Below are 13,160 nucleotides of genomic sequence, written 5' to 3'. Positions count from 1 at the left end.
TTATCATACAATATAATTCCCCCCTAAAGTGGCTTTTAGTATACTGCAGCATTCCATAAGCCATAATACCAGTTACCTGTAGAAAACTTTAATCATTCCTAAAAGAAACCCAGTACCTTTTAGATTTCTCCTATCTGTCCATCTACCTACCACACAGCATTAAATAACCACTAATGTCTTTTCTTCACAGCTCATTTTACAGAACTATGTACTACTGTCCTTTAGACTTCTACACTTTGGATTAAGATTGGCCTAGGTTCAAATACTGCCCATCTCTGCTAGTCTATTTGGGCCTCTTACTCCATTCAAACCTCAGTTTCATTGCCTTCAAAATTGGAATAATTATATCTACTTCTCAGAGCAGCTGTGAGAATTTTTGTTAGCATAATAAGATAGCTAGCAATAACACACAAGTGTTAATTATCATTTTGAGTGAATTATGAATGTAAAATTTTGAGAAAAGCATTACTATGATGGTACAATGATTAACTTATCAGCTGAATACCCAATAGTAGTAGTATCTACAATTTCAGATTGAAATGGGAATATGAGAGCTGATCTTTGAAAATTTAAGTTAAGATTGTTTTAGAAAATGTAATATGGTTGTCAATGGACTTGGTCCATGTCAGAAAGTGGATATTTTAGGCAATGCCAGCCTTAAGATTAATCTACATGATTCAGCATTCCTTGAGGCTTACAGGATGGATTGTAGAGAAAGATTCACCCTTGGAATCTGCATCTGCCTTGTGCTTTGCTTTAACCAGTGTGATGCAGGGGAAGTAGCACTGTGTGAATTTTAGAGCCTAGGGTCAGAGGTGTGCAGTGACTGTCATTGCCCCTCTGGAATGCTACTGCTAGGGCATGGCTTGAGGTTGACATGGCTGAGAAGGTTTTCCAGAGAGGAGAGCATGATATTTAGAGTTTACTAGTGAAGAATAAGGTGTCTTTGACGTTCCTAGTGCCCGACTCAGTCCATCTTTATTTCCCATAAGATCCAGGAGTTATCATGGAGTCAGATGGCCAAAGAACTCTACAGACACTGGGATAGAACATACTGGATGGAATGGGGAAGAATAAAAAATACAAAAACTTGTACCTCATGAAATAATGTAGAATTCCCAGGGAGGAGAATCTTAAATGGAAAGATGTTCTATAAATATAAGCCCTTGATAAGTATAAAAGTGCCACTTATTTGCATGTGATTAGGGTTCTAAGCTTCAATGTTTTCATCTGTAAAAGAGGAAATAAATGCACTCACACATTTCACAGTTTTGCTGTAAAAGTGGAATGCAGTCATTCATGTAAAAGCACATAGGAAATTCACAGGAAGTTCTTAATGGCAGGTACCTTCAAGAAGACTGGCATTTAAAAATATCTGCATACTGAGCCAAGATAAAATGTCATTTGGAAGATGGTCAAAGGGCTATAAAATCAACCAGGCTGAGTAGAAATTGGTTAGAAGTTTCTCACAAAGGCAGGAAGCTTGGAACCAGTGTGAAATATGTGTGCTGCTCTTTTTTTTTTTTAAAGAAAAGCACAGGAGGTTTTTTTTTTTTTTCCACTTTTTATTTGGCGTAGTCAAAGTGGTCTTGTTTGCCTTTTCCCCTCAATCTTGCCTTCAACTCTTACTTTAGTAGGTAAAATTGACCAGTGACCCCAATCTTCCTATTAGGATCGGCCATTAGCAGGAATGTTCAACACTCATCAACATTAACAAAACCCCAAGTAGCCAAGTACTGTCTGCCACCTCCTCCTGACAATGCATGCCTTTCTTTCCCTAAATTGCTGTGGCTCCCCTAAAAATAAAACCTGTGGAGAGCTCCCACTCCTTAGCCCTCTTTCTCTCACATCATTAATCTGGGTTCTGTGCCTCATCCAAAGAGGGGAAATCCAATTTCCTGCCATGCCAGCCAGATGAACAAGTGCTAAGCGCGACTTACACATGTACCCACATGGCATCTAAGTGGCTGCACCTGGGATGTATCCTGGATTCAACAGGGGCTGTCTTTAGGCTAACTGGATCTGCATGAGGTCCCAGTGCTTCTGCTGTGCAGAACTAAGTTCTCCGTAGGACAAAGCAGGAAAACATCTCCTGATCCTCAACCCTCCAGGAACTGAAGAGGACTGTAAGGACTAAGGGGACCAAGAGGAGTCAAGGGCTTTCTCTGTTAGCATCAACAAACAAAATAACAAATAAACAAACAAAAAGTGGCATCTATATACACATGCATACATACACACACACACACACACACACACACCCCTCTCATTACCTGAGCCTACATTGTTACTGAATTAGTCAGCTTTTGCTTCTGTCACAAATACCTGAGATATACTTCTAATGAAGGAAGAAGGCTTATTTTGTCTCATGGTTTTGGAGGTTCACAGATTGGGTAGCTCCATTCAGCAGCTGCATTGATGAGAGCAGCAAGTGGCCAAACTCCTGCAGGAAGGAGTACATGGTGATCCAGTCAGCAGAGAGAATGGCTGGACTGACTCAGGCTTAGATAATCAGCCCTCTCCTAAGAACCACCTTGGAAGGGTACAGCCCCAGTGACCTAAGCCTCTCTCACTAAGTCTACCTCCTAGACACCATAATTGGACCAAGCCTCCATCCAGCAAATACCATCAATCCATGACTTGGACTTGAGAACTTAGAGCATCTCCCCCATCTTCCCTCAGTTGGGAAGCTAAGTCCTGTTCACACAGCAGCAGTTATGTCCTGAGTGGATGTGGCTCTTGTAGGAATTTTACTTTTCCAGGTGGTGTGCTCACCTCCTTGTGACAGGCACAATGTGAAGAAAAGAAACAATCCCATACTCTGCAGACCGGGCTTTTCATGACTCTGGGAATTGCTTAACCTCACAGTCTGTTTCCTGATTTGCAAAATAGGAATGAAAATAATCCCAACTCCATAGGGAGAAAGGACACAAGGAACCAAAGTGCCTGGCACAGAACAGGCACTCAGGTCCCCTGTGTCCCAACTCACCTGCACAAACATATTTGTGGGGCTCTGGACCCTATAACCACCCAGGGAGGGCCCTGTCATGAACTCCAGTTCCCCATAGACAACAGACTCAGAGTCTTGTCTCTTTATTTTCCTTTGGCTTGTTTTGTATTTTGGGTCTATGTGCTCTCCTGGCCGCAGCTCTGTGGGAGGTGAGAAATTTTGTGTTTGCTATGTGAGGCGAAAGCAGCTTATTCCTAGAGGTCATCCTCACCCCCATTGCAAAATGAAGCTCAGCAACAAATGTCCCTGAGAACAGCACTGCTCAGAGTAGAATGCTGGGTGTAGACCAGCTTGGATCTGTATTTTGGGTAATACAAAAGGAGGAAACTGGCTTTTGTGACATTTTTTTGGTTTTTTTTTTTTTTTTTTTTTTGGAGTTTGGCTTTGAGATTGAAATCTTTCTTTTCTGGTAGAACCCTTGACTGTTCATGGCTTGCTCCCCAGCAATATGCAAAATCTTGCTTCTATGGGTGGTACCATCATCCTCTTAACAGCTCAGGTAAAATTCCAGTATTTATCCTGGACTCCTGCATCTTTCTCCCTGTCTCTTAGTAGAATTGTTTAGCTTAACCTCCCCAATATTCCATTGCAGCCTATTGCAGTTCATCTCCTAGCAGTGGCTTCTCCACCTTAAAGCATTCAGCATGTTGATTTATAATAATTTGTTCTCATACTTTTTCACTAGTCCATGCAAACCTTGGGGGACACTCATCTCCATGTACCCATTACCTAGTGTGGCAAATTTGAAGAGATTTCTGTCAGAGGGTGAATTAGGGGTTGAAGACAAGTGCATGATAGGACCATAAAATCAGGCCTGCAGTTCCATCTCCATTAGCCCTGGGCCCAGATGAAATTGTTCACATGTGTATTTTTCCAACATTCGGAAATGTTCTCAGCGATTGATTAGATTTGCTTGTTCTATAGCTTGACAGAGAATATTCTAGATCATGTAGGCCTGAGTGCTGCTGTGCTGTTTCATAGACACATAGAATTTTACATGTCCAAAACTGGACTATCTCCCTCCAAAATATTTTCCTTGCCCTCTGTCTCTTAAATCAGGTAGTTCTGATACCTCTGTAGGAGGTATCAGATTCACACATAGCCTCTCCTCATTCCGCCATTCTGCTATTCTTTGGGTCACTGAATTCCACTGATTCCATAACAGTTTTTGAATCTGTGCCCTCTGCTCCATTGTCTACTTCCTTCCCTCATTATTTTTGAAACAAACTTCTGCATTGGATACAGTGACTTATCCAGGCAGAGATGACTACTTCTTTTGGGCTACCATTGTGCCAAGAGTAAAAATCTCAACGGACACAAAGGTGATTCATGTATTGGTTTGGGACTATGAACTGATTGAGAGCAGAAATGATGTTCATTCAGTAAATTTGTTATGTAGTTGGATTTTAATATAATCTGAAATTTATCAACAGTGCTATAAGAAAATCTTGCATTTATTTTATCCAGATTAGCCAACTATTTACATTACATCCTATTTAATTTCTGTTTTGCTAGACAGATATAGAGATGGAGAAATACTTTCTCTGATGATTTGAGAACATTGTGCCTCTTTACTCCTGCATATTCCTGTGTCTATTTACTGAACCTTCTGACATAACGAGAGTGTTGATATCACAAACAGGAAACTTAAACTTGATATAATATTATGGTCTAACTCATTGTACACATTCACTATTGGCAACTGCCTCACTATAATGTTCATTAGAATTTTCAGAATCAAATCCAGAATCTCAGATCACATTTAGTTTTTGTGATTCCTTTTTCTTTAATTTCTAAAATCATCCCTCAGGCTTTTTCATGGCTTTTAACCTTGAAATTTTGAAAATTACAAGCTTATTACTTTGCAGGATGTTCTTCATTTTGGGTTTGTCTGACAGTCTCTTAGTGTGAGATTTAGGCTATGTATTTTGGACAGTAATGCCACTGAAGTGGGATCGTGTCCTTCTCAATCATCTTACTAGGAGGATCATGTTGTCATTTTATCCAGATAGTGCAAATTCGATGATTTGGAGGAGTTTGTGTCCTTCAGGTTTTTCCATTATAGTAATGGAAAGTAATATTTCATCAAACATTCCCCTCTAGTTTTTGCTTCTATTGACAATTTTCTAGGTACATTATTTATTCTTTATTAACTATGTGGCATTCTACTTTCTCTTCTCCTGAATTTACTCAGTTCTGTAAGTATGATTCATAGATTTTTTTTTTTTTTTACAGGCAGAGTGGACAGTGAGAGAGAGAGAGAGAGTGAGAAAGGTCCTCCTTTTGCCGCTGGTTCACCCTCCAATGGCCGCCGCGGCTGGTGCACTGGGGCCGGCGCATTGCGCTGATCTGAACCCAGGAGCCAGGTGCCTCTCCGGGTCTCCCATGTGGGTACAGGGCCCAAACACTTGGGCCATCCTCCACTGCACTCCCGGGCCACAGCAGAGAGCTGGCCTGGAAGAGGGGCAACCAGGACAGAATCTGGCGCCCTGACCGGGACTAGAACCCGGTGTGCCGGCGCCACAAGGCAGAGGATTAGCCTATTGAGCCACGGCGCCGGCCTGATTCATAGATTTTTAAAAAAAATATTTATTTATTTATTTGAAAGGCAGAGGTACAGAGAGGGGGTGGGGGGAGAGAGAGAGAGAGAGAGAATCTTCAATTGCTGGTTCACTCTCCAAGTGGCCAAAATGGCTGGAGCTGGGCCAATCCGAAGCCAGGAGCCAAGAGCTTCCTCCAACTCTCCCACTTGGGTGCAGGGGCCCAAGGACTTGGGCCATCTTCCACTGCTCTCCCAGGTCATAGCAGAGAGCTGGATTGGAAGTGGAGCAGCCAGGAATTGAATCGGTGCCCATATGGGGTGCTTGTAGTATAGGTGGCCACTTTACCCACTATGCCACAGAGCAGGCTCCGGATTTATAGATTCTTATAACTCCTTATTCATTTTGATTTTCAAATTACCCCAGATTGGCTAGTGGGAATCCTTTTGAATGGATTACTATGTACTTTTGAACTTCTCCTGTTTCTTTTAGCACTTTCTTACTTTCTGGACTAACAATATTCTTCAAACTTACCTTGGAAATTTTCTCCTCCATTCCCGCATCTGTCTGCATTCCTGCATACCATCTCCAGAGCTCTATTTCTTCTTAGTGGAAATGGTATTTAGGAACCAATATATAGGCATTAAGTGTACTTGTTATGTGTAATATATCATTGCTTCCAGACCCTTTCCAGACCCCCAGCTCTGCCATGCACACATGAGCATAGACATACACACACACTTATTCATGCATAAATCTATTTTTCATATCTCTGTCTACCTACCTGTCTATAATATTAAAAACTGAGTATCAAGGTAGACATTTAACCTAATGGTTATGATGCCCATGTCCCAGATCAGAGTATGTGGGTTCATGTCCCAGCTCTGGCTCCTGCCTCCAGCTTCCTGCTAATGTGGATGCTGAGATGTAGTGGTGATGACTCAAATAATTGAGTACCTTCTATGCATGAATAGGACTTGGATTGAGTTCCCAGGTTCCACCTTATCCAATCCTGGCCATTGCGGGGTAAGCAGATGGAATCTCTCTCTCTCTCTCCTTCTCTCTCTCTCTCTCTCTCTCTCTCCCTCCCTCCCTCCCATCCCTCCTTATTCTTTCCCTGATGCTCAAATAATAACTAGGTAAATATATAAAGATTTTTAAAAAAGCCACAGATTTATAATGGTATATCCAGTTGTAATACAAATTTATGGAATTCATTCTAATCTCCTCTCTGTATATATTTGTAACTCCTTCTGGCTTCCTTCAAAATAACAAAATTCATTTCTCATCTTTAGAGATTATTCATGAAATAGTTTTAGAATTGCTAACATCTCACCCTGTGCACAACAGACTCCCTTCATCCATTGTCTCTTGCCCTAATCTCTTACCTTCACATCACACCAGAAGAATATTTTCAAATGTGGACTGAACTGTCCCTGTTTAAGAATATGTTGTGGTCTCATCACATGTGTGTGCCTGAGTTAATGCAGACTTTCTGCTGCCATTCTTCTCTTTTGTCTATACCTTAGCCATTCCAAGCTTCTCAGCATTTCTGAACACTTGACATTTTTCAGTGTTTCTTGCTTTGTGCACGTTCTTGCTTGCATCTGAATCACTCTCTTCGCCTCTACTCTGAATTCTCCAGCAGCTTTCAGTCTTTTCCTTCTGGCTGCTCTATTTCTGAGTTAGCCCCTTGTTAATGTGCCTGGGAAGGCAGGGGTGGGAGACACAGATGGAGTTCCTATCTCCTGGCTTCTGTCTGGTCCAGCACTGGAATGAACCAGCGAATAGAAGACTCACTCTCTCTCTCTCTCTCTCTCTCTCTCTCTCTCTCTCTCTCTCTCTCTTTCAGTTTATTTGAAAGACAAAGTTACACAGCGGGAGGAGGATAGACAGAGAGAGCTTCCGGGGCTAGCTCTGTGGCACAGTGGGTTAATGCCATGGCCTGAAGTGCCGGCATCCCATATGGGCGCTGGTTTGAGACCCGGCTGCTCCACTTCCTGTCCAGCTCTCTGCTATGGACCGGGAAAGCAGTAGAAGATGGCCCAACTCTTTGGGCCCCTGCACCCACGTGGGAGGGTGCAGGGGCCCAAGGATGGGCACAGCTCCGGCCGTTGCGGTCATTTGGGGAGTGAACCATCGGATGGAAAACCTCTCTCTCTGTCTCTCTCTGTCTTTCTCTTTCTACCTCTTCTCTCTCTGTGTAACTCTGACTTTCAAATAAATAAATAAATCTTAAAAATAAAAAAGAGAGAGAGAGCTTCCATCTGCTGGTTCATTTCCCAAATGACCACAACAGCTGAGGCTGGGCCAGGCTAAAGCCAGGAGCCAGGAGCTTCTTCTGGGTCTCCCACATGGGTGACAGGGCCCAGGTACTTGAGCCATCTCCCTCTGCTTTCACAGGCACTTTAGTAGGGAATTGGATCAGAAGTGGAGCAGTTGGGACTCAACCAGTAATCCATATCGTATGGCGGTGCTGCCGCCAGCAGCTTAACCTGCTGTGCCACAGTGCCAGTCACAGGACTTTGAATATATTCTAATGGTCTTAACAGCCATCTGACACATTTGTGTGCATGGATACTTTTATAGCAATGAAAAAAATTCATTCTGTATGTTTTCATGAATAAGTAGACTGCTGGGACTGGCACTGTTGTGTAACAGGTTAAACTTCTGCCTGCAATGCCAGCATCCCATATGGACTCCATTTTGAGACCCAGCTGCTCCGCTTCTGATCCAACTCCCTGTAAAGTACCTGGAAAAGCAGTGGAGGACGGCCTAAGTCCTCGGGTCCCTGCACCCATGTAAGAGACCCAGAAAAGCTCTGGGCTCCTGGTTTTAGCCTGGCCCAACCCTGGCTGTTGGGACTATTTGGGGAGTGAGCCAGCCTATGGAAGACTCTCTTTCTCTCTCTCTCACTCTACTTTTCAAATAAATAAAAAATAAATCTTAAAAAAATGTAGGCTGATCTATAATAGCTTTGTATGAGTATATACTGATATCTGTTAAAATAATTATTTAACTGAAATCCCAATACTTACATGTCTATGAAGGAAGTTAATTGTTTATTAAAATTTTACCCTGCTTTAAAAAAATAGCCTGGAGAGAGAGGGAGGGAGGGAGGGAGAGAGAGAGAGAGAGAAATAAATAGATAGATAGATAGATAGATGGACAGACAGACAGAAAGATAGATAATCTGGGTATTTCTCCAGCTCACCTACTTATGAAAACTGATTTTTGAAGCCACGAGCTTAGTGGCAGCTCTTGCCAGCTTTGGTTGACCTTTGATGCCTCTGTATGGTCATGTGTGTCTGTCTATTATCAAACATGTTTCACCACATGTTTCTGTTTAAACTATTTACTTCAAGACCCCATATTGGGCAGGCTGTAATGCTGCGGGATAGAGGAAGGGGGATAAATGCATTTCTGAAGTAGGATCTGCTTGGCAACCGAACGACTGTAAGCTGTAACCTGTACTCTACTATTAGGTGCTGGATGGCTGCTTTATGTAGCAGTCTGATTTCAGCCTTACAGCAACCCAAGAGATGAAGGAAATGGGAATCAGACTCTGCAGATACCAGTTTCAGAGAAGTTTATAAGTTTGCAAGAAAACTATGGAACCAGAATGAAAAAAATCCTTTACTTTGACCTCAAAACTTGAAGGTTTTTTTTTTTTTTTTTTTTTTTTTTTTTTTTTTTTTTTTTTTTTTTTTTGCCAGTCAGAGATGGAGTGATAATGAGTGACATTTGGCTTAGAGGTTAAGATGCTAGCTAATACACTTGTCATTACACCAGGGTACTTGGATCCTACTTGTCTCTGATTCTAGATTTCAGGTTGCTACTAATGCAGACTCTGGGAGGCAGCAGTGATGCCTCAGATAGCTGAATTCTTGCCACCCATGTGGGAAACCTGGGTTGAGTTTCCAGCTTTGGACATCTGGGGAGTCAGCAAGCAGATAGGAAGTTAGGAAGTCTCTGTCTCTTTCTCTCTGCCTTGCTCTGTTTATGTATCTCCCTTTTTCTTTCTTTTTCAAATAAACATCTTAAACATTTTTAAATATTAATAAACAAAAGAATTGGATGATAGCAAAAACTGTGGCATGTGGGAAAATCATGAGAAAACAGAATAAAAAAGTTACCTTTAGAAAATTGAGAGGAAACAGAACAGAAAATTAGCTAATAGCAAAACTTCATAATCAAAGCAAATGGACATAGAGAGTATATACAGTGTTGAATATTTGGGCAGAATTTGACATTTCTGAGGGACAACAGACTTTAAAAAATCAGAGTACTTGATATTTCAGGTATTATCAGGAAAAATAACTCTGTAAAATAAGTTGAGGAATTAGGGTCTAGAAAGAAGAAAGGGTTTACATAAAGTCATACCGCAAGTCAATGATGGAACTAGGACAAGAAACTCGGTCTTTCAGCTCTCCCTTCTTTCCACACATAACTGCTTCCCTTTATTTTATCTCGTTTTCTGATTGTGAGTCCATCTTTCTCATTTGCTTCAGCTTAGCAACAGAGTACTTACTGAGAACTAGCTTTGTAATGGGCATTGTGCCAGGCACCAGAGACACAAAGGCAGAAGAACGGAACCCTGGTTAGAAAAGCACTTTCTCTTTCTCCCTCAACAATGGATGGCCTCCCCCTAGAGTGCAGACAGAGGTCAGGATATGCCTGCCCATGTGGAATATGGCCCCTTGTGTTATGTGAACCTTGTTATATGTGCCTATGTTCCAATGCTCATTGTCAATTCTGCAGTGCCCACTGATAAATAGTAGGTAGAGAATAGACAAGAATGATTATGAAGAAGGAGAGAATGTCCAGATGTTAGTAGCTCATAATGTTTTAATTTAGAGTGGTGTTTTTTCCCAATGCCGTCACCAAAGCTTTGTCTTTGGTTTATTTGTGTTATCACAACAGTGACGATGGAGTTAAAGGCAGCCTTTGAAAAGAGGATTTTTGCTTGTTTCATTTATATTCTACTGTTCTTTCATGAAACATTTCTAAATATCCATGGGGTCCAATTCTTACAAAAATAAATCAGATAAATCTAGGGTGCTTGCCAAGTCAAATATCTACAGTTTCTGGCAATTATGTAATTTCCAACTCTGTTGTAGTGACTATTGCTGATAAGTCAATCGTCATAAAGAGAAATGTTCCAGACCAATCTTTATTAGTGTGTCCTTCACTGATATATGCAAAATCTTTTTTTAAAAGCAGAGTTGTAACTTTTTTTGGTCCCTAGTGAATGGCTTCTCATCATAACAATTTATATCTGGACAATGTCATAGTAAAATGTGAAAATGGTAAATTAAAACCAATGAAATTAGGTTCTGCTGTTATTAATAAAAAGTGCTCTGGTTTTCACCATTCTGTTATGATGGCACTGTCTTATAATGCAACTTTGCAGTAATGTCTTTTTGGCATTGTGATTTGATTTGGCCCAGACAAAAGTAATATTTAGAAAGTTACCCTGTGGAACTTCTCTGGGAAGAAGGAACTTGAGAATCATGTGCTAATTTAAATACCTCCTTAAAGTTGAGGTTAAACACATTGTTGATTAAAAAGGGTTTTTATGGAGGGGAGAAGAACTCTGCTATTCCTTAGGAGTGGTATAAAATAAACAAACCGAAAATAACAGCATGCTTTTTCTTTCAGTCACATGTCTGTTTGGTGCACATATACAATGTTAACACAAAAGCCTTGCTTTCAAATCATAACTTTTGCCTGTGCTTTGGGTAAGATCCCCTGAAACCAGCTTTCCTGTGAATCTGGAGTTCAAAATGTTATGAGCCTCCTTTCACTGGGGGTGGCTACAAGTTCTACAGTCTTTTTGCTCACATGATCTCATTTATTTCCTGCAATAGGCTAGGAGGGAAGCAGGGTTTAATTCCTCCTCTGTAGATGAGAAAGGTGGCACTCACACTAGCCCTTGCCAAGGTCTCTTTCCTACTTCTAATAAGTAGCAGTACTGCCACTTAAACAGTCTGACTCCTGAGCACAACCTGCCTTAAGAGTGTGCTAAGGGAGGCAAGTGATCTTTTATTGTACACACCCAATGTGTGTACAATAAAGGGGTCATTCTTCTGATGGAAATATCCAGTAGGCTAAGCCAGTTCTGATTTATGTGAAGGATAAGTAGCTTAATAGGCTCCTCTTCATTTAGATGTTATCCTCACACGTGACAGGGTGACAGCCAAGATAAATTAAAAGCCCTTCCTTCACACTCACAAGGAGGAAAGAAAACGCTGGTGGGTGCCTCTCAGAACAGGTTTGGGTTGCACATTGTTATCAGAAGTATTCTCTTTATGGAAACCTCTATCTTCAATTTCTCAGAGATTTTCAAGGCCAGATTCTTGTTGTCCTCTATGGAAAAAAGTGTCCTTCATTTTCAGTAACAAGGAAAAACAAATCAGGGAAGATGAGCATGGAGCTTCTTTTCAATGGCCGGTTTTTTTAGGTCTTTGCTTCTTTGGGTGTGTTGTAGGGTTGGTTGAATGGGGACTTATAGCTACAAGGCATTTGGAAGTAAGCAGTCTGGATGGTAAGAAAATTTCAACTGAGAAGCCAGATTGGCTAAAGAGAACTGGAAACAAATTTCCACAGGTTCTTAAGGCTAGCAATACATAACTAAAGGGTAGAGCTAAAAGAATATATGATGAAAACACACCAGGGAAACATTGGCTAAAAATGCATTGTATATACACACAAACACACACACACAAATGGTTTTGAAATCTAATGATATTTTAATTGCAAAACTTAGAATGCAGAGAGGATGTTGTTTTTGATTTGCATCTGATCAGTATTGGGCGAATAATGTTGATTTCAGACTCTGATGTGTGCAGAGCAGTTGCCTCTTGAACTCAATGTATAAACTGTCAGCTTGGTCCTTGAGCTGTCCTGATTGAGCAGCGGGAGCTAACCAGGTTTCTGTCTGCTGTCACCCCACACTAGGCTGTAAGACCTCCTTGCTGGAATGGGACAAAATCTTGTGGGTCATTATCCCTGTTTCCTAATACAGTGCTTGACACATAGTACGCCTCAGAGGAGTTTTGTTTGAATGAAGTTAACATTACAGTTTGAGAGGGAGCATTTCCACTGGGAAAATTCTGGGCACTAAGTCCCCATCGTCTTCTACCAAGAGTAGCATTTTGCAGAGATGTTCACTCCTTTCTTGGCCTGCTTTCTTCACTTGGCTTACTGGGCACTTACTTTTGATTTGCTCCTAGAACATTAGCTGACTCTCTCTCCCTCCTACCTTTCCTCCCTCCCTGTCTCCTCCCACCCCATCTCTCTCTCTCTCTATATATATAATTTTTTTGCATCTCTCTTCCATGACCCTCTTCTTGATCTTTGCTTTGAAAAAGTGGAATAATTCCAAAGATTTGTTCATTAACTTCTCTCTTTCTTATAGTCACTCTCTGTATGAATACATGGAACCAGCTTTTAATGCCAGCTATGTGTCTTCAGGCCCAAATTGTCCCTCTCTTTCTAACTCTAAGCTCATAAATACAACTTCCTATACGATGTTGACATATGGTTGGCAAATTGGCACCAAAATTTAACTCCTTGAAATCTGAATTTTTGGTATCTAGCCCTCATCT

This window comes from Oryctolagus cuniculus, chromosome 2, assembly GCF_964237555.1.
Source record: "Oryctolagus cuniculus chromosome 2, mOryCun1.1, whole genome shotgun sequence".
Classification (NCBI taxonomy): domain Eukaryota; kingdom Metazoa; phylum Chordata; class Mammalia; order Lagomorpha; family Leporidae; genus Oryctolagus; species Oryctolagus cuniculus.
This window is presented reverse-complemented; position numbering follows the sequence as displayed.